The following is an 18,936-nucleotide window of genomic DNA, read 5'->3' as shown; positions in this document are numbered from 1 at the left end:
GAGACTGCTAGAGATCAGTGTTGCCAGATTGGGTCGACAATTTCCAGCCCAAAATCTCACCAAAACCCACCTACTTCAATAAAAACCTGCCCAAAACTTTACATTTGCCAAAATAAGGTGATTTTAAGCTTGATTTTATTGCCTTGTCAATCAAGGTTGATAAGCACCATTATAACCACCATCTCATTAAAACAAAATAATGACAAAATAAAATAAAAAGAAATCAATTTCCCATTAAAGCGGATTAAAACAGGGCAAATACATTAAAGAGAATTAGCAAATATGACTAAAATGTCTTGGTGAAAACTGTCAAAATGGCAATCAAGAAATTGAACTGATGACTTTAACCCTAGGAAAAACACATGCATCATGTCAGCAGTAAGAATAAGCCAATTTAAAGGTGCAGTGTGTAATATTTATAAGGATCTAGTGACAGAAATGCAATATAATATACATAAATATGTTTTAAGTGGTGTATAAAGACCTTAAATAATGAACCATTATGTTTTTATTACCTTAGAATTAACAATTTCTATATATCTATATACATCTATATACACCGCTGGTCCCCTTACAGTGAAATCGCCATTTTGCGTCATCATGTTTCTACAGTAGCCCTAAACGGACAAACTGCTCTACAGAGAGTTAGCTACTCTCTGCTGTCTCAGACGACAACATCTTTGTCCAGTATCGGCCACCGTAGCTTCTCTATGTGCTTCGAAAGTAAGGGTTGAGTGGTGGGAGGTTGCATTTCGCAACCTCATCGCTAGATGCTGCTAAAATTTACACAGCGCACCTTTAAGTGCAAAAAGTGCCCAATATAAGTGATTGGAATAAGCAACGTAATTAGCAGGCATTTCACACACGTCAATGCACACACCACAGCCAAAATGTGTCATTCATTGATACATGCTGTATGATAATCAGACAACAAAAAATAACAAGAATACACTTACATTTGTGTTGCTCTTTAACTTCAAACAGAACTACAGTACGTCTTTCGTGAAGTACATATTGTAGAACATAACGCACTTAAAGCACAGTCAAAACTGATTAATCAATGATTCAAACCACTTTCAGCAGCTGTTGGGGACGAATAGAGTGCAGTCTAGAGATGGTTTTTAAAGTTGCTGATGCTAAAATGTCCGGATCAGTGCACATAACGATCGATAGGAGTCATAGTCCCATATTTGATTTATTTTATTCAACTATGCAATTATGCTCTCAGAGTTAATTATAGGCCTAATTATAAAGAGCCTTCGAGTCATTTCCTACCACAGGTGTAATCCACATTTTGAGAGTTGGATCACTCACCCACTCTTTACTTTAGATAGAACTTAGTGTATATGTGTGCCACTTTGGCATAGCGATCACTTGAAATAATATACAGCTACAAGTTATTCCGCTAAAAACCTGTCAGTCATGAATGATCACGTCTGCCTGCTGATCGCTGATTGGCTAAAAGTGCCTGCTCATCAGCAGTGTTAGGAAGGTTACTTTGGAAATGTTACAGATTACAAGTTACCCTATTTAAAATTTAATAAGTAGTGTAACTTTTCAATTACTTTATTCAAGTAATGTAGCTGATTCCATTTGATTACTTTTGGATTACTTTTCTATTTCCCAGCACTTAAACACATTTTTATCACTCGCCATGTTGGCAACTCTCAGATAGGTTGTGGCCTAAAGCTTTCAGCAGCAATGCGGATTGATGTGATTGGCAGATGTGGGGCGCTGCAAATTCAACAAGAGAACCAATCAAAAGCATCAGAATAGCATTGCTTTACTAAACGTCCTTTAAATGGCAGGAGACATCATGCTTCATGTATTATTCAACATATCTTAGCTTTTTACGGAAAACAGATGTAACCCTTTGTAATCATTAATATTTTCTTAAGTAACTAATTTAATTACATGTTTTTTTCTCAGTAACTGATTACAGTTACATTTATTTTGTAATTAAATTATGTAATCTAATTACATGTAACTAGTTACTCCCCAACACTGCTCGTCGGTGATGTCAACACCAAAGCCAGCTGATAAGTACATGCAAACTTGAGTTTTGTTTATTAACCTGTAACAATCGGTCTTATTGGTTGAAGTTACATGTATTAAAATGGGGTCAGATTCTACTGTGTGAGATATTTAAGTGTTTAAAAGGATAAGACAGACAACAGAAATTAGATGAATAAATAAATTGTATTTACAATAATCACAGGGAACGTAAAACAACACAGTAAAACCAGGAAACATCAGTCTGTTAAAAGCATAGAGTCCTCAAGGCCATACCCTAAAACAGTCCGAATGAGTCCCAATGTGTTGATAGTCCCAAAGTGTAAGTGTCCACCGGTGTATATACAAAGTCCACGGAAGTGATAATCCCAATTGTGCTGGAAAGGAAAGTTCTCACTGGAAACTCCACAATCCACTTCGCAGGTGATTCTCCGGGGGTCGGTTTGAATAGCGACCTCTCTAGTTTGCCATGCTACTTCCTTAAAACTGGATATTTCCTGTTTCCTGTCATGTGATCAATCACATGACAGGCAGACCCAATAATATTTAAAGACATACACACATTAAAATAGATAAGAGGACTAAAATGGACTAAAATGACTAAGACAACATGTAAACCTATTAAAACTCTAATATACATAAAATCATTATAATATATAGAGTGGTTAAAACAAGCGTCTTGTGTGACAGTGTCACAAACCAACCAACTACTATAAAATTTAGATGTTTGAAAACCGCCAAACTGATCCCAAACCAGCCCAAATTGTGTCCACCCGCCCAAACCTATTTTTACCCGCACAATAAAATTCAAAACCGCCCAATTGGGCGGGAACCTGCCCGATCTGGCAACACTGCTGGAGATCCTCTGATTTGGACTCACTCCAGCTCCTCTGTGTCCTGTCTGTGAAGGTCACATGATCCAGACAGTTCATAATAAACCTAAGGTTTACTAGTAAGGTCAAAGCAGTGAAACCTAGTTTCCTTTTGACCCTGTCTATGGTCTTGTGGTCTTCAGGTATGTGTGTGCAGTGCTAGTTCGCAATCATCTGTTTTCTGAACAACATTAAAACCTTTAGTAGGTCAAACTAATGATTGTACAAATAATGTTTTAAAATAAAAAAAACATATTTTTGCTGCAAGACGAGTAAGGAGGTAGGATGCCATTGTTTAGGAGATTTACCAGGAAAGCAAACCTGCTGCTCCTCGAGCCTTTCCCATCGATTGTTATTCTGTGAGGTTTTATGAGGACTTCAAAGAGAGTTGGCCATTTTAGACATTTAGAAATCTAGTAAGTGTATGATTAAAACAGCAGCAAACACCTCAAGGGACTCAAAAAACCTTCCCAGAGCTCTGTGTGATAACATCAGCAAACAGGCCCATATTACTCGCAGGCTCATAAAGTTGAACGCCACTCCCTACTGTTTTGCCAGGGTCTAATTGTAATGTAATAACCCTCTTCGGTGTCTGACCTTGCTGTGGAAACCTCCTGGGTCTACAGCTCAGGGCTAGACTCGTCTACAGGCTTGGGGTGGACTTGGGAACGTTTTGTAACAAGTTTTAATAGCTCAGATGGGTGTTTTAAAAGCCTTGTTTAGAGCTGCAGATTGCTGGGTGTTGTCTTGTGATTCTGAGGGTAGGCAGATATGAGCAAGGGTGGATGAGGGCAGAAGTATACACGGACAAGAACATTTAGTCATTCTGTAGACACTTTCATCCCAAGTCTCTTGCAAATGAGGAACATCACAACATCACACTTTATCACACAAGATCAACAACACTTAAGTTTCCAGAGAAAGCTGGGGCAGTACAGAAGTTAAAACAGAAGTGAAAGTGCAGAAAAGTACAAGAGAAAAGAGAGAAGGAGCAGAGAGGATAGGTGGTGATCTGTAGAAAGGGAAACATGAATAAGCCCTGTGATGCAGAAGCTGCTATTTATCTTCGGGTGTTGCTGTCTCGGTTTTATTTATGTGCAAGAATGACACATCTCATTTTAAACTAGTACAGCATTCTCTTCGCAGCATGCCTAGCAGACTTAAGTGAGACAAACTGAAGTCTTATTGATTTGAAGTATTATTGATTTGACTGCACTGTCACTATTGGGTGAGAAATGGTAATTGTTTCTCATGTGGTTATTTTCATGGCACCTCAGTGCAAAAAAATCATGCATTTGGATGGCGATTTATTCATGACGGAGGAGCAAGTTTTGTGATTCTACAAACCAGGGAGCGCTGCTCACGTGGTTAGTCGCATGTTTGTCTGCTGTAAATAAAATGTCATATGCTTGGAATAATAAGAATACATTCATATTTGATTTAATAATAGAAAAATTATATCCGAATTATCATTTAATTATTTCAAATTTAAAAAATAGAAAGATATAAACTTTATATAGATTTTTTTTCTTGTATTTTATCTCAAAATGATGGATGTAATTTTAAAAATTTGGAAATGAGTGTAAATAAGTTAATACATTTAGAAGAAATATTGTTCTTGTAAATACCTTCCAGCATTTCTGTAATATATGTGTAGGCTATCTTTAAAATGCATTCCAATAACCGTGAAGCACAACCGTACGGTGCTCTGCAGTGGTCAAAAAGGATATAAACAGTGAATTTTGAAGTGATCTCTTTTTGAAAATGCAGAGATGGGGATTCAGATGGCTATTAAATTACCACACAACCTTGGTGTTTGTCAAAAAACAGTAGGTAATTCGGCCTGGGATTTTTACGTTGCGGGAGAAAAACACTGACATTCTGGATTCGGACGGCAATAAAATCACTGACTAGCCGCTGTAAATTATGTAAATACCTTGCGACCCCACGAGAAACAATTACCGTCCGAATAGGACTTTAATAAGGTACTAGGCTACCACATGCTACCAGAAAAGTCTCTGGTGCTCTACTGGAGGCTTGGGACACCATTCTTCAAAAGATATTCCCTGATTTGGTGTTTAATGATAGTGGTGCAGAGCGCTGTCTAACATGTAGCTCCAAAATCTCCCATAGGTGTCCAGTTGGATTGAGATCTGGTGATTGCGAAGGCCATATTAGCTATATGATTGCAACTATTTTCATACATATCGAACTATTGATTGACCCCATGTATACTATGGATTGGGACATTTTCCACTCCCATGAGGAGAGATGTTTTATCATAGAATAAAAGTTCACTCAGAATTGATTTGCAGTGACCCTTCCCTCTAATGGGGCAAGTGGACCCAAACCATGCCAGCACAATACTCACCACAACATTACAGAGCAAGTGGATTCCCCAGATTGTCCTTTAAAGGGGCCATAACACACACAGTTTCTGCTAATCTCATGTTAATCTTGAGTACCTATAGAGTAGTATTGCATCCTTTCTTATGTCTGAAGAGTCTTTAGTTTTATTATATTTATAAAAGTCTGATACACTGTACTGATTCTTTCCGAAAATAGCCAAATAACTCGTGAAGGCGTGCAGTGGGCAGAGCTAAAGATTCTCGGCACACACACATTCCCTGGGTAACTTTCGATTCACTATACGTTCGTGTTGTTGACATTTATATGCACTTACGTGCGCTGATTGCCAACAAAACACAGATGCAGTTTCACTCACCGCCTGCGGTTTCGACTCATGACCGGAAACAAACAAACACACTTGCAGAACTCTGTTGCTGCTCCGGAAAAACAAACTGTATCCACTGTTTCCTTAACGCTGGGTTATTTGTGAACCTAAACAAGGTTATCTTTCCCTCACAACCAGAAACACACTGATTTAGTAACATTGTTGATTTCGTAGTCTAAAAACAAAATGACGGGCGCTGCCGACGGCTCCCATAACCCGAACAAAGCTTGTTGTTTTGTGCACTGGTTGATGTGTGCACGCGCATAACCGGGAGAATTTCACATACAAGGAATTCTGCCCTTTATGACATACAAGGCCATACTCGAAAAAACTTTCTGAAACTTTTTTGAATCCTAAAGAGGTGTATTTGGCACAGAAATACTCCGTCATACGTCCAACAAATTTTTTTGTTGCTGAAATTTTGGCCATGTTTAGCATGAGAATCCAACTCTTTAACAGTGTAAATAAGTCAGAATGCAAGACATAGTATTAGACACCCCTTTAATTTGTCACCCATCTGTATTTTAAATGCTGTTTTTACATATTTAATCAATAATGTACAAGAGGCCGTGCTACATTGTGCACCCCTTCAGCTGTGACTATTTTTACAATATAGCATAGCCTCCAAAGCCTATAATGAGTAGTTGTAGATTGAGAAGCTACAATAACTCGCTCAAGTGTTTTTTGAACTGACTTATGATTATACAATATGATTAATTGCTGTGTGCATAAAATCCAGTTCTGTTACTAGCTTCACCTTTGAGGAACAATACACAGAGTAGCTGTCTTTGTACAGAGAAGAGGTCAGTCAGAGTGCTTTACGTCATGTCTCTGTTATTGAGGTCTAGAGCTATTTATTTCATTCACTCTAGTTCACTCTGAGGACATGTGAAAAATGACCCCTCTCTCTCTCTCTCTCTCTCTCTCTCTCTCTCTCTCTCTCTCTCTCTCTCTCTCTCTCTCTCTCTCTCTCTCTCTCTCTCTCTCTCTCTCTCTGTTTGACCGGCTCACAGAGCCTGTTTAGCGCTCCATGACTATATGGATTTATTGAGTTCTGTATTATGTCCTCCTGCTTCCTCAAGTCAAGTCAGCTTTATTTTTATAATACTTTATTCAATAGAAATTGTTCCATAGCAGTTTCAAAATAATAAACAGAAAGTAATTAGTGATCCAAACTTATTATTCATCTCCATTCAGTTCAGTGATGACTGAGTTTAGTTCAATAACTAAAGAAAGGGAGAAAAAATACCCTGGTAGAAACCAGGCTCAGTTGGGGGACCAGTTGTCCTCTGGCCTAGATGAACGAACAGGTGTGATCGGGACATGCCACACAGGCATTAGGTAGGACGGAAGAGTTTAAGTCTGTCCAGCAGGCTGAAACATGAAGACAGAGCTGCCGTTGAACCAGTAACAGCAAATCCTGACCCACTTGTGTTCAAGACGATGTTCTTATTTTTAAAGATCATACACATTATTTATGTAATTGGCCATTTCCAGCAGGGCAGACGCCGCACATTCTTTGGTCCCTCTGATTCATGTTATTGAGCCATTTGCTAACCCTCAGAGACCGCTATCACTGTACCAGTATTGTTTTCATGACCGCTCTGAATAACAACGTTATTGCCCCGCTAGTGCTCCTATAGGGTGACCACAGGGGAGATTAAGTGAAAGAGTTAAATGATTGGATATTTAGCATAATACCATTGGGATCGACAATGGCATTGGCCCAGGTGACGACTTTTGACCTCCCTTTTCAGGAACCAAACAGTTGTAGTCAACAGGGTCAAGAGGTGGCTAAACCATTACCATAGCTAGCAGGAAAGGGCACTGTGGACGGTGTTTACCGATAGCATTTTATAGAGGGATCGCATTTTTCTAATTGAATTGGGAGTAGGGATAAGTGTGCTAGTGGTTGAGACATCATGGCGCGTGTGTCGCTCGGCCCAGCTCCTTCATCAGCCGTGGCGGCTACTGTGACTGCATACTGTGTTTATAGGTACAGAGCTTTACAGAAATAAGACATTCAGATAAGATCAGACCATTAATGCAAATAAAATTGCAATTACTGTGCTCTATGTAATGTGGCTTTAATTTGATCATAATCATAGATGTACTTCTAAGAGGACAAGAAATATCCCTGTTGAAAAAAACAGCATATGCTGGTTAGGTATGTTTTGAAGCATGGCAGCTGGTTTATGCTGGTCATGAGCGGGTTTAAGCTGGTCCTGAGCTGGAGCTAGTCCACTGGACCAGCTTAAACCAGCTTTTGAAGCCATGCTTCAAAACATACCTAACCAGCATATGCTTTTTTTCCCCCTCTTTTTTGTCAATTGGGTAACCTGGTGAAATATGACTCTTGTCTGGACAAACACTGATTTGTTCATGCTCAGAAAACATGAGACGGTGAATCAGATGAGGCCACACACACACACACACACACACACACACACACACACACACACACACACACACACACACACACACACACACACACACACACACACACACACACACACACACACACACACACACACACACACACACACACACACACACACACACACACACACACACACACACACACACACACACACACACACACACACACACACACACCTAGAGTGTGTGTGCTTGTGTAATGGTAGAGAGTTCTTGTTGTGACTTGTGCCTTTGCTCTAATGGTTGCATGAATCTGTTCCACACCTGTTCTGGTGTTTTGCTGTTACATCTTCACTAGCAGATCTTCATATTCTCAAACACTTCACAAAAGTAATGTAGATTGTAATACTTTTGTCATTGGCATATTTTAGGATACACATTCAGCACCTTTACTTATGTTTTGGGATGAGAGACACTACATTTTTCAACTAAACATCGAAATACATCTAAATAATAAACTAAATTAACCATTTAAACTAAATTACTGATCAAATTATTAATCTAAAGCCCACACTGTCACTGTATGATACTTGAAATTTTTCCAGAATGGCTATACAGCTGAATAAAATTATGCTGCATTATTTTCCTGTTTAACACTGTAAAGCTGCTTTGAAACAATCTACATTGTTAAAAGCGCTATATAAATAAAGTTGACTTGACATGAGAGACCCAAAAGTTATTTTAATATCTTTAAAAAAGTTATAGATCAACATTTTTTGTTTTTATTAAAACATCCAAACTTCCATGAAACAAATGTTCATTACTTCTGTTCAGAGTCTCTCATACTCCATGTACAGTATAAAAACTTATTCAATCCAGAAATGTTCAGCACAACATTTCTGTCCAATTTTCGCATGAGAATTTGTCTATTCGGATAAATTCATAAAAAAAACAACAACAGCAGATGGACTGAATGAAAATGCAGTTTTACTCTCTGACAGTAGGTGGTGTTTATAAAAAAAATCAGAAATACAGTGTTTGCTATGGTACTTAAAGCAGCACTGCACAACTTTCTGTTTCTAACCCGCTTGTCACGGAAAAGAACAAAGTTTGGGAGCACCACGTTCAGATAATCTAACCAATCAGCGAGAAAAGAGGCATATATATAGAGCTGACTTACTTTTTTTCCACAACAGTTTTCCAGCATCCCTCCTCCACCCAGTGCAGATCCTACACTTCTGGGGGCCCTAAACAAAACTTTATGAAGGGGCCCCTGTCAGTGCATTTTGAACCCCAAAATCTCCATAAACTTAAGTAATAATTACACTGGTTTTCAGTATGCAAGGTCAACTACCAGTTTTCTATAGCTAATGGAAAAAAACACCAACGAACCAAACTGCAAGTTATGAAAAACGTACATAAATATATAAAGGGAAACCAGTTAAAACACGTTAAATTGGCAGTAAGAACAATTAAGTACAATTAAAACAAATTTTAATTGACAGCTAAATAAATGCTTTTTAAAAAATACATCAATAATACATCAATAATTTTCTTTCATTATGGGGCATTATGGGGAGTTATTGATTTACGACTTGCTTATGAATTTATTGCTTTGTCAAGACTAATTTTTTTTTTTAAATGTTACAAAAATACATACTTTCTTCATTCTTGGCACTATTTTCTGTTCCATAAGGATAAATTTGTTTTGCAGCCATAGCAATGTCAAGACGCATGTTATCATCTGCTGCACTGCATGATGTCCGGGTCCGAAACAGATATTAAATAAATATAAATCATTATTAAAAATATTACCACATGACTCTGCAAATGTTTAGTAGACACTGCACATATATTTGCATGTTATAAAGAAATATTTTTGTAAATTACCATCATGTTTAATTTATTTAGTGATGAGCAAAGCACCCCCTGGTGTTTTGAGGGGGCCCTACACAACTTGCATAGTTTATAGGGAGGATCGGCCCTGCCTCCACCCCAACTCCTCACTCTGGATTATTCCTATCCCAGCCAGGGAGGGATGGGGAGGTACTCTGATGGAGTACTCTGAGTTGGGTTCCAAATTTCGCCCTCTCCACGCTAGCACGCCAAATACGCATATACCACACCCTATCTGATTATAGTTTAGTGCGAACTAGAAAAAGTAAAAAAGAAAGTCAAAAGTTTATGCATTTATATGTTTTCAAACAGCCTTTCGGATTTTTTTATTCACTATGGTGTTTATCAAATACAAGAGTATTGTACGGATACTGTGGAACTGTGGCATTAACAGGCGTTCATTCAAATTAAAATGTTTATCGCACAGAATTTTCGCATTGAATTCTCATTCGTCTTGGTGTGAACAGGCCTTAGGATGTGAATAAATGCAATTGTCACATGCTATTATGATGGTTAAAGCTTCAATAATGTCTGTCTATTCAGAAGAACATTTTTAAAGATTTTTTATCATTTGTATTGTATTATTGTCATTTGTATTATTTTTACACACATGTCCTTGGATCTGTGGGAGCCCAAACAGAAGACAGTCATTCAGATAAGAAATTAAATTCTGTTTAGCATTGTTTCTCATTAGTCTCATTGAGGCTGTTGCTGTAATTTAACAAACCAGTTATAACTGCATAGGATGTCCTCACCCTAAAATCCCTCAGTATTTAGCAGACACACTGACAAGCGTTCTTAAGTGACCATGTTACAGGAATAACTCCCGTTTATCGGAAGAAATGCATCCACTCCTCTGGGAACTGTCTTTCTCTGATGGGTTTCTATCCGTGTTGTCCTCTTTAGATTTCATGTGTTGGATAGATGTTCTTCCTTCACCTCAGACAGCAACACATTTGCAAACGTCGAGTTCAGAGTTTGAGATCAAACTCCATTTACTGTCTTAATGCATCTTGCTCCACTGTTAACTTTAAATAGACAAGGAAGTTTCTGTTTGTTTACAGTGTGCTGAATTGTTTTTATCAGCATTCTGATACTACTAACACATGCCAGCCACACTCTCACCCATATATACTACATGTAAACACACACACACTGAAACACAATAGACAGATCGACACGAGGGACCCTGAATCCTGCACCCCACCGCCTCTTGCTGAATCAGCTCGAGCAAAAGTAGGTCACCAACACACACATATCGTCAGGAGAGCTGGGAGAAATAAACAGCTAAATCAGATGCGAATTTGGTTCAAATGTGATTAAAGCAGAGGAAACACGTGCCCCAGGATCCCTTCTCACAACAGAAATGATAAAATCAGGCCGTTCTCATAGCGCTAATGACTGCACATTAACATGGCAGAGGTCTGGTGTGAGTGATTGTGCATTTTCATAAACAGCTGCAGAATCTGCTCATGACCTCTGACCCCTACCGTTCACAGAAAACAGTGTTATGGGCAATTCATGATCGTACGCCGTGATTCATGCCTGTTAATATGCATGTTAATATGACTTAATAGGTCTTAAGTGGGTGAATTTGAAATGAAATCTTTACAGGGCATTTTTCTAATGCTCATTCGCTCAATATTTATGCTAATACCAGCTAATCACAGCTAATTGCTGCCAGTTGATGATTTAATTCCCTTTTTCATATATAAAAAAATGCAACAAAAAAAGGAAAGAAAAGAAACAACAACAACAACAGCAAAGAAAAAAGCAACAACAAAACTAAAACTAAAATAAATGATTTACAGAAAAAGCAGGCCTGAAACACATTTGTTGGAGAGCTCATCACGTGAGGTGTGTGCCAATGAATAATAAATGCTTCGTTGACTTGTGTCTGTGGACTAGACGGCAGCTCATGAATTATGGATTGTTATTCTTGGCTAAGCATTCAAACGGGACGCGATGATGGCAAAGTGGCACTAACAGCACATTTCTGTTTACATTTTTCTCTCTCTCTTTCTTAGTGTTTGATCTGCGGCACTCGCTACTCTTTCTCTTGAGGAGGATTCATTAGCCGCATATGCACACGGCGTTAGTCAACGGACTCCTACATCAGCACTTTGACAGATGGGAATTGCTGAAATATGACGGAAAAAGAGCTAAGGATGATGTAAGAGATGGTTGTGTAGCGATGATGTGTCACACTGTTACTTACATGAGCAATGTAAATTATTTATCACAAGGAAAAAAATAATCTTGCATTGAAATAACGCAAACCAAACAGAGCTTGTTGGTGCTCTTTGACTCAGTTATGTCACTTCTGCATTGTTGTTTATCTCTGTTGTATCTGCAGTTTTACATCCAATCCAAACCAGTGGAGATTTGAAAAGACGCAAAATAAATAAAGTGTAGGCATTTAGAGAGTCACACAGAGAGAGGCTGTGGTTGTGTTCTCCACCCTTTGACACTGGGCCATCGAGCCGTAACTCCCTGAATCTCTCTTCCAGAACAGGGAGTGTCTACATCTGATCTCATCACAGTCTGTGGCTGCAATTAAAGGCAGCTAATCTGAGCTCAGTGTGCATGTGCTGAGGACGTTACAGATGCTCAGTGTCTTACACTGTGCAGTAGTTGGCACCACAATGTTAGGTTATGGGTGGTCACCAGGGCGTTGCTATGCGGTTGCTATGGTGTTCTGAGTGGTTGTTAGTGCATTGCTTTGTGGTTTCTAGGGTGTTCTGAGTCTCTGTGATCTCAGGTCCCTTATTTAATGGGATTTTTGCAGCTGATTTCTGGTCTAGCAGGTTAAAATTGTGTGTCTGATCACTTAGTAGTTGCAGCAAACTCTCCACAACATCACACATGATTTTAGGAATCATTTATATCTGTAGCACAAACGCTGCTGGATGATGCACACTCTTAGTTTGAGCATTAATAAGTGATGCTTCCCTGAAACACCTCTAAATATCACCTTAAGTCTTGAATTGCATGGTTTAGATGGAAGTTACATGAACATTTCGGTTCTTGTGAATTTTTGGCACATTTCCCTGTCAGACTTGTTTTGAGAAATGCATCAGAAAATGTATTAAAATTTGTGACCTATTGAAACTGTGGGCTCGATAAGTGACGTATACGTTTTTATTTGCCTTTGTTTGTGGCCAAGGCAGTTCTTTTGTGGTTGATGTGGCCAATCAGAGACAAGGAGAGTAAAACTTATCAGTAGTGAGCTAGAAATCAGAGCTAAAATTGTTATTTTGATTTGCGCAATAACTAATTTAAAAATCAAATCTTCCCTGTAAATGCAGAACGAAAGAAAGAAAGAAAGCAACTGTCATCCAATCACAATTAACCTCCCCCAACTCCCTCAATTGTTCACCCACCGCAATTCAGTGCGATTTACATAAAAGGAGGCAGTAAATCTCATGTGTAAGATGCGTGTTTGGTTGACATGTACAGTATCAGTAGCAGGCAGCCATGTTACTTCACTTCCACCCATTTAAATGTAGGTGCAAGACAGAAATAATATATTCACGTCCATAGAGAGAAGGAAAAAAACTTGTCATATGGGCAATTTGAAGCGCCTGAAAGCATGAAGCAATTTATCCTGGATTGGATGGATCTTTTTGTGTTATGATAATGTCCACATAATTTATTCTTGTGGATTGGCTTTTCTTTAAAGCCGTCTGACAGACAGACACAAGGCCCGTCATTCCTGTTTGATTCTCAAGGTAAAAACGACCTGCTAAAAGAGGGAGTCATTTCTAAATGGATGCTAAACACAAATGGTGAGCAATGAAGTTGGAGGAAGGAAGAATAGGCACATTTTGGGTGTTAGGATTGCTCGTACAGTCAGTCAGGACTCTCTTACACCCTTCCCACCGCCCTCCTGTGCGTTTGGAGGCTGTGTGAGCAGAATACTGATGAGCTTGTTTTTTGGGGGATTAATTTCCATTTGCAGACAGGGAGCGGTCCCCCCTCTCAGCACTGCGGTGGGCGTCCGCCTTCCTCTGCAGTCCTTGTTCCCCTCCAATATTATTGAACTGCAGAACTGACTTATTTACTGACATAAGTGCATTCACTGATGTGAACAGACATATACATGCTTAAAAGTTAACAGTGTAGAATGAACATATATCTAGAGTAACGGCCCAGTTTTAGTATTCATGCTGTAGCGTTTTTTTGATACTGTGTCGTTCACATACTGGTCGTTCACACACAAGCTTTCATTGGATTGATTGAGTTCTTTGTTTCACAGAGAGCCCTCCTCATGTATGGGAAGGACATGCTCACGGAGATATCCATTTATTGAGTGCAATATTGGATTGAGCCGGATTGATTTAAAATAATCGAAAATAGATTTTGAATTGAATTAGAGGATTGACAGACATTCAGCACTGTTCTGTAGAAGCTACCTTTCTGCATTGATTTGCAGAGTCACCAGGTTGATGAAAAAACAAGTGCATTATTTTAGTTACTCTAGAGAAAGAAATACATGCCCCTGTATAAACAGATATTTGTTTTAATGTATTCTATGAAACATCCAAGCTCAGACTCAATGAGAAAAAAAGTCTCTGTTGACTGAAACCAGAGCATGTACACATCATCTGTTTAGATTAAAATAAAAGGTTTTGCTGTTCACAAAAAATCTCCACCATTGCTCGCTTTTAATGTAATGGCCAAGAATACACACATTTCCAGCGAGAGCAGTGCCGCCATGCATGTCCACGTTAAGTATTTCTATTGCAGTGTGATCGGAGAAACCAGCGTATAGATTTTTCCATATAAATCAGCAATATAAATGTTTATTATTATTGCACTATTCCATATGCACTTTCCTCTTTCAATTATTCTAAAGAAAATGCTGGCACAAGCCTATGGTGAACGTCTCCTTGTGACAGAGTAGAATTACTTTTTTTATAGTCTCCAGTGCATTGAAAAAGCTGGATGTATTCAGGAGATGCTATTTGGATTTAAAATACTTTAAATTGGCATTAAATGGGGTGGCAGTGGCTCAGTGGTTCATGTAGGTTGTCTACAAACTGGAAGGTTGGTGGTTCGATCCCCGGTTCCACCTGACCAAGTGCCGAGGTATCCATGAGCAAGACACCTTACCCCAGCTGCTCCCGACGAGCTGGATGGCGCCTTGCATGGCTGGCACCGCTGTCGGTGTGTGAATGAGTGTATGAATGGGTGAATGTGAGGCAAATGTAAAGTGCTTTGGATGGCTGTAGGTCTGTTAAAAGCGCTATATAAATGCAGTCCATTTACCATTTACCATTTAAAAACAGAATCAAACGAGAGGCCGTATGATGAGACTTCTGCCTGAGGGATAACATGTGCATGTGAGTCCATACTGTAAGATTCAGTGGAGACTTCTCTGAACTCAGAGCTCTATTAATGTGCCTTTCAACCACGTGCCGAAGCACTTGAACTGGTTTCGTGAAGCAATGACCCTGTGTGCTTTGAGGAATGGACAAGTTTTTAAATAAATAATCAAAATAAATAATCAGGCGTGGCGCTCCTGGTACAATAACTACCTGACACTCTGACAGCAACTGACAGGGACAGAGAGAATGCGTGAGTGCAGACCGCGCTCATCCCGAGAGAAGCTTGATTGCCACTCACACTCATGTTTGTGGGTGTGAGAGAGCGAGGAAGGCACATTTAAATTCCAGACCCCTAAAAAACATGACTGGCTTTCACCTGCTGTCACCTTCCATGCCTTGACAACAGCAGGTGTGCAATTAGACGCTCATGGAAGACATCCCAATTTACAGCTTCAACGTCTCTGGATTTCTCTGCACCTTTTTCATGACTGATTAAAAACAGTCTGTTTAGTTAAAAACTTCAGAGCTCCGTACGTTTTTGTTAGAAACGTTTGCTTTCATGAATGTGATTATTTATATATAAAATTCAACAGAATGAACACTAGTAAACATGCTGCTGAATGTGACCTGTTTTTATCACTGCTCAAATGCACTAAACAGAAATCATTTACATTTGTTGTTTTAAATTTTTCATGCCTGAGTACAAACGTGATTTGTGAATTAATTATATTACATTCAATGCTAAAAGCTTAATTATACAAGCACTCTAAATTCTCTGAATTCTGATTCTAAATCCGGATGGGCCACATTTCAAATGTCAGTGTACACACACACACACACACACACACAAACCTGTGACCCACGTTAGTTAAATATATTTTATTTACACAAGTGTTTTTTGCTAGTTTTAACTAGGGGTTGAACAACAGATTTTTTAATCGACATTTATGTGATGAAAGTCGAGTCGACGTGGACTAGTCGCGGATGACGTCATTATTGAACAAATAAGTCTGAACCTCGAGCTGACATGAATGCGCAGTTTTTTTTCCCTTTTTTTTTGCACAGCTGATATGACACAGCGCTGCTCATAAGGTTATTGCTCCTACATAACAGCTTTTATTTCTCACAGATTTCTGCTCTTTCTGAATCAGATACAGATAAAGTAGCCCAGTAAAGATTACATTTATATGAATGTATTTGTAAGAGAGAGAGCGAGCGACTGCGTGTAAATTAATTAAGTTTTAGTTATCAAGAAATATAAGCTAGAACTTTTTAGTTTCTAAGCTATTTTATTGATAAATCACAGTACAGTGTTGACAATACATTTCTGTGCTGCTGAACGATTTTGTGTGAGATCTCCGCGTAATGTGCGAGCTATGTGTGTGTGCGTTACAATGCAGCACCGCATTAGTTTAGAACGGTGATTAAAGGTCCCATGGCATGAAATTTTCATTTTATGAGGTTTTTCAACATTAATATGATTTCCCCTAGCCTGAATATTTTCCCCAAGTGGCTAGAAATTTTGATCGGTGTAAACCGAGTTGTGGCTGTCTTTCTCTGCCTATGAGAAAATGACAGCCCAGATGAGCTGATCTGGAATTTTCCTGTTATGAAGTCATAACAGGAACGGTTACCTCCCTTTCCTCCGCCCAGAGAATCTGGCACGCCCATGCAAGCGCTATATTTGTCCTCAAGAGATCATGGCTTGTGAACGAGTGAATGCTGGCAGTTTCTCAGTGTTTGGATATACAAATTAAAACAGAAGTCTTTTTTCAGTTCCTTCTGATCTGTGATCAGTGATTTCTGATGTGTAGCTAATTATTTATTATTCGTGCACACGCTGTGGCCTCTCTCTCTCCTGACAGAACAGTGTTTTCGTGTTTTCTATCTTGTGAGTCCATGTTTTTGTACGTCCTCGTCACATCTATATGTTCTAAAATGTGCATACACAGTCGTGACTTTCTGCTCAACATCGGCAGAGTCACATCTTTAGAGATAAACCTCACGCACGCCGAAGCTTGGGCTGCACTGGCCGGTCGGCCTTCAACATCTCTGACCCCCAGTACTGCATCTGGCCCACAGCGGAGGCACCAAACGCGGCGCGAGCTTAAGCAGAAGGGGCATATCCGGGCTAACCAGCCTAGCCCCACAATAAACTGGATTACATTCGATTACTGCTGTTGTGTCTTTTTTTGCGCTGTGTACTCAATGCTGACACTTTTCATATGATAGGAAAATATCTAAAAATAATGCCATAATCAACACTTACTCGTAACTCATCTCGACAGCTATAATGGTACATTACATGTGTTACAAAGTTGGTAGAATAATGATGAAGACGGACTCGGTGTGACTGGGACTTGTGTTTATTCAGAACTCTCAGATACAAACAAAATTTGCGCTGACAGCGCTCTCTCAACTCTGTAGTTACTATAAATAAATTTGTTAGCAATCGCTCCGTCTCTGGTACATTAGTGATGTCCGGTTCGCAAACTAATCATTCTTTAGAACTGGTTCTTTTTAGTGAACTGAATCAGTTCACCAAATCGGACTGAATCGTTCTAAACGATTCGCATCTCCAGTCAGCGCTGATCCATAATTTACTAAAGTTACTAACTTTCTGACATGAGTGACAGCCCCTCCGACTAGAAATAAACTAATAACCTGAAGTATATGCTAGTAACTACAACAGTTCACTGAACTGAGACGTGCTGATGAGAAGTGAACTCTGGTCCATCCGTCTCTCTGGCAGCAGACTCGTGCCTGCTCGTGCCTGGTAGACCTCGTTAAACCACACCCCCTCCGCTACAAGATCTGATACTAATTTAAAATGCAAAGATGTCAGCCAATCACAACAGTGGGCGTTTTTACTGAAGTCTCACAGCAGACATGCCTCTTGAAACAGGGCATTCAGCCACAGGGCAAACATAAGTATAGAAAAAATGCCTTTTTTTTCTAAATTATGACATTTTATGATGTAAAAATCATACTAACAATATAAGTACACCTCAGGAAACATTATAAAATAATAGAAGAATGCCATGCCATGGGACCTTTAACTGACCTGTACAATAAGCTGTTGCATTCTCCTGATCAATTTTGAGCATCCAGGTGGCATAATCAAACATATTTTGTGGTGAGCTCTCTGAGTATGCGTTTATTTGTCATTTTTGGAAACGAAGCGTGCCTGTCAGGAAATAGCTGATCCTGTTGCGCCCTCTATCCGCTTAAGTCGTGACGTAAGGAACACCGTTTCTGATAAATCACTGTCTGGCCATCTGGAATTTTGGTATGGAGATAAAGGTTATGATTATAATTTTTTTTGGAGTATTACACCACATTGTGTGTGTATATTAGCACCGGTTGTTGTTTTTCTTGTGAAATGAGTTTGGACCTGGAAGCTCTACCGCGTGACGTCAGACTTAACAACCGGATAGGCCAGCGACTAGTCGACATCAAGCTTAAAGCGTCATGGCCGAGCATTAGTCGACTAGTCTGTGCAACCCCTAGTTTTAACCCGACGCAGTTATAATTTTCACGTCCTGCACCACGTTATGTTGTTTTAAATAGAAAATGCATTTGTGCCCATGGGTGTGCTGGTCTGAAAACGAGTTGTGTTCAGGCACATTGTTGGCACGTTGCTATTTTGAGGCAACTGAAAACGACTGCACTATTGACCAACAAAAACCTGGTCTAAAGTCAACGGAGCAGT

The 18,936-nt window shown here is 39.3% G+C and overlaps 1 long non-coding RNA gene across 1 annotated transcript in view; it reads left to right on the top strand.

Annotated features, from left to right (window-relative positions):
- Positions 1-18,936, top strand: part of LOC307138419 — a 161,193-nt gene that overhangs the window by 66,577 nt on the left and 75,680 nt on the right. The window contains exon 4 of the long non-coding RNA XR_013818019.1: positions 11,922-12,067. This is a non-coding gene — a long non-coding RNA (uncharacterized lncRNA). The remainder of the gene's footprint in view (positions 1-11,921; positions 12,068-18,936) is intronic.

This window comes from Gobio gobio (genome assembly GCF_949357685.1).
Source record: "Gobio gobio genome assembly, chromosome: 15".
Taxonomy (NCBI): Eukaryota; Metazoa; Chordata; class Actinopteri; order Cypriniformes; family Gobionidae; genus Gobio; species Gobio gobio.
This window is presented reverse-complemented; position numbering and strand designations above follow the sequence as displayed.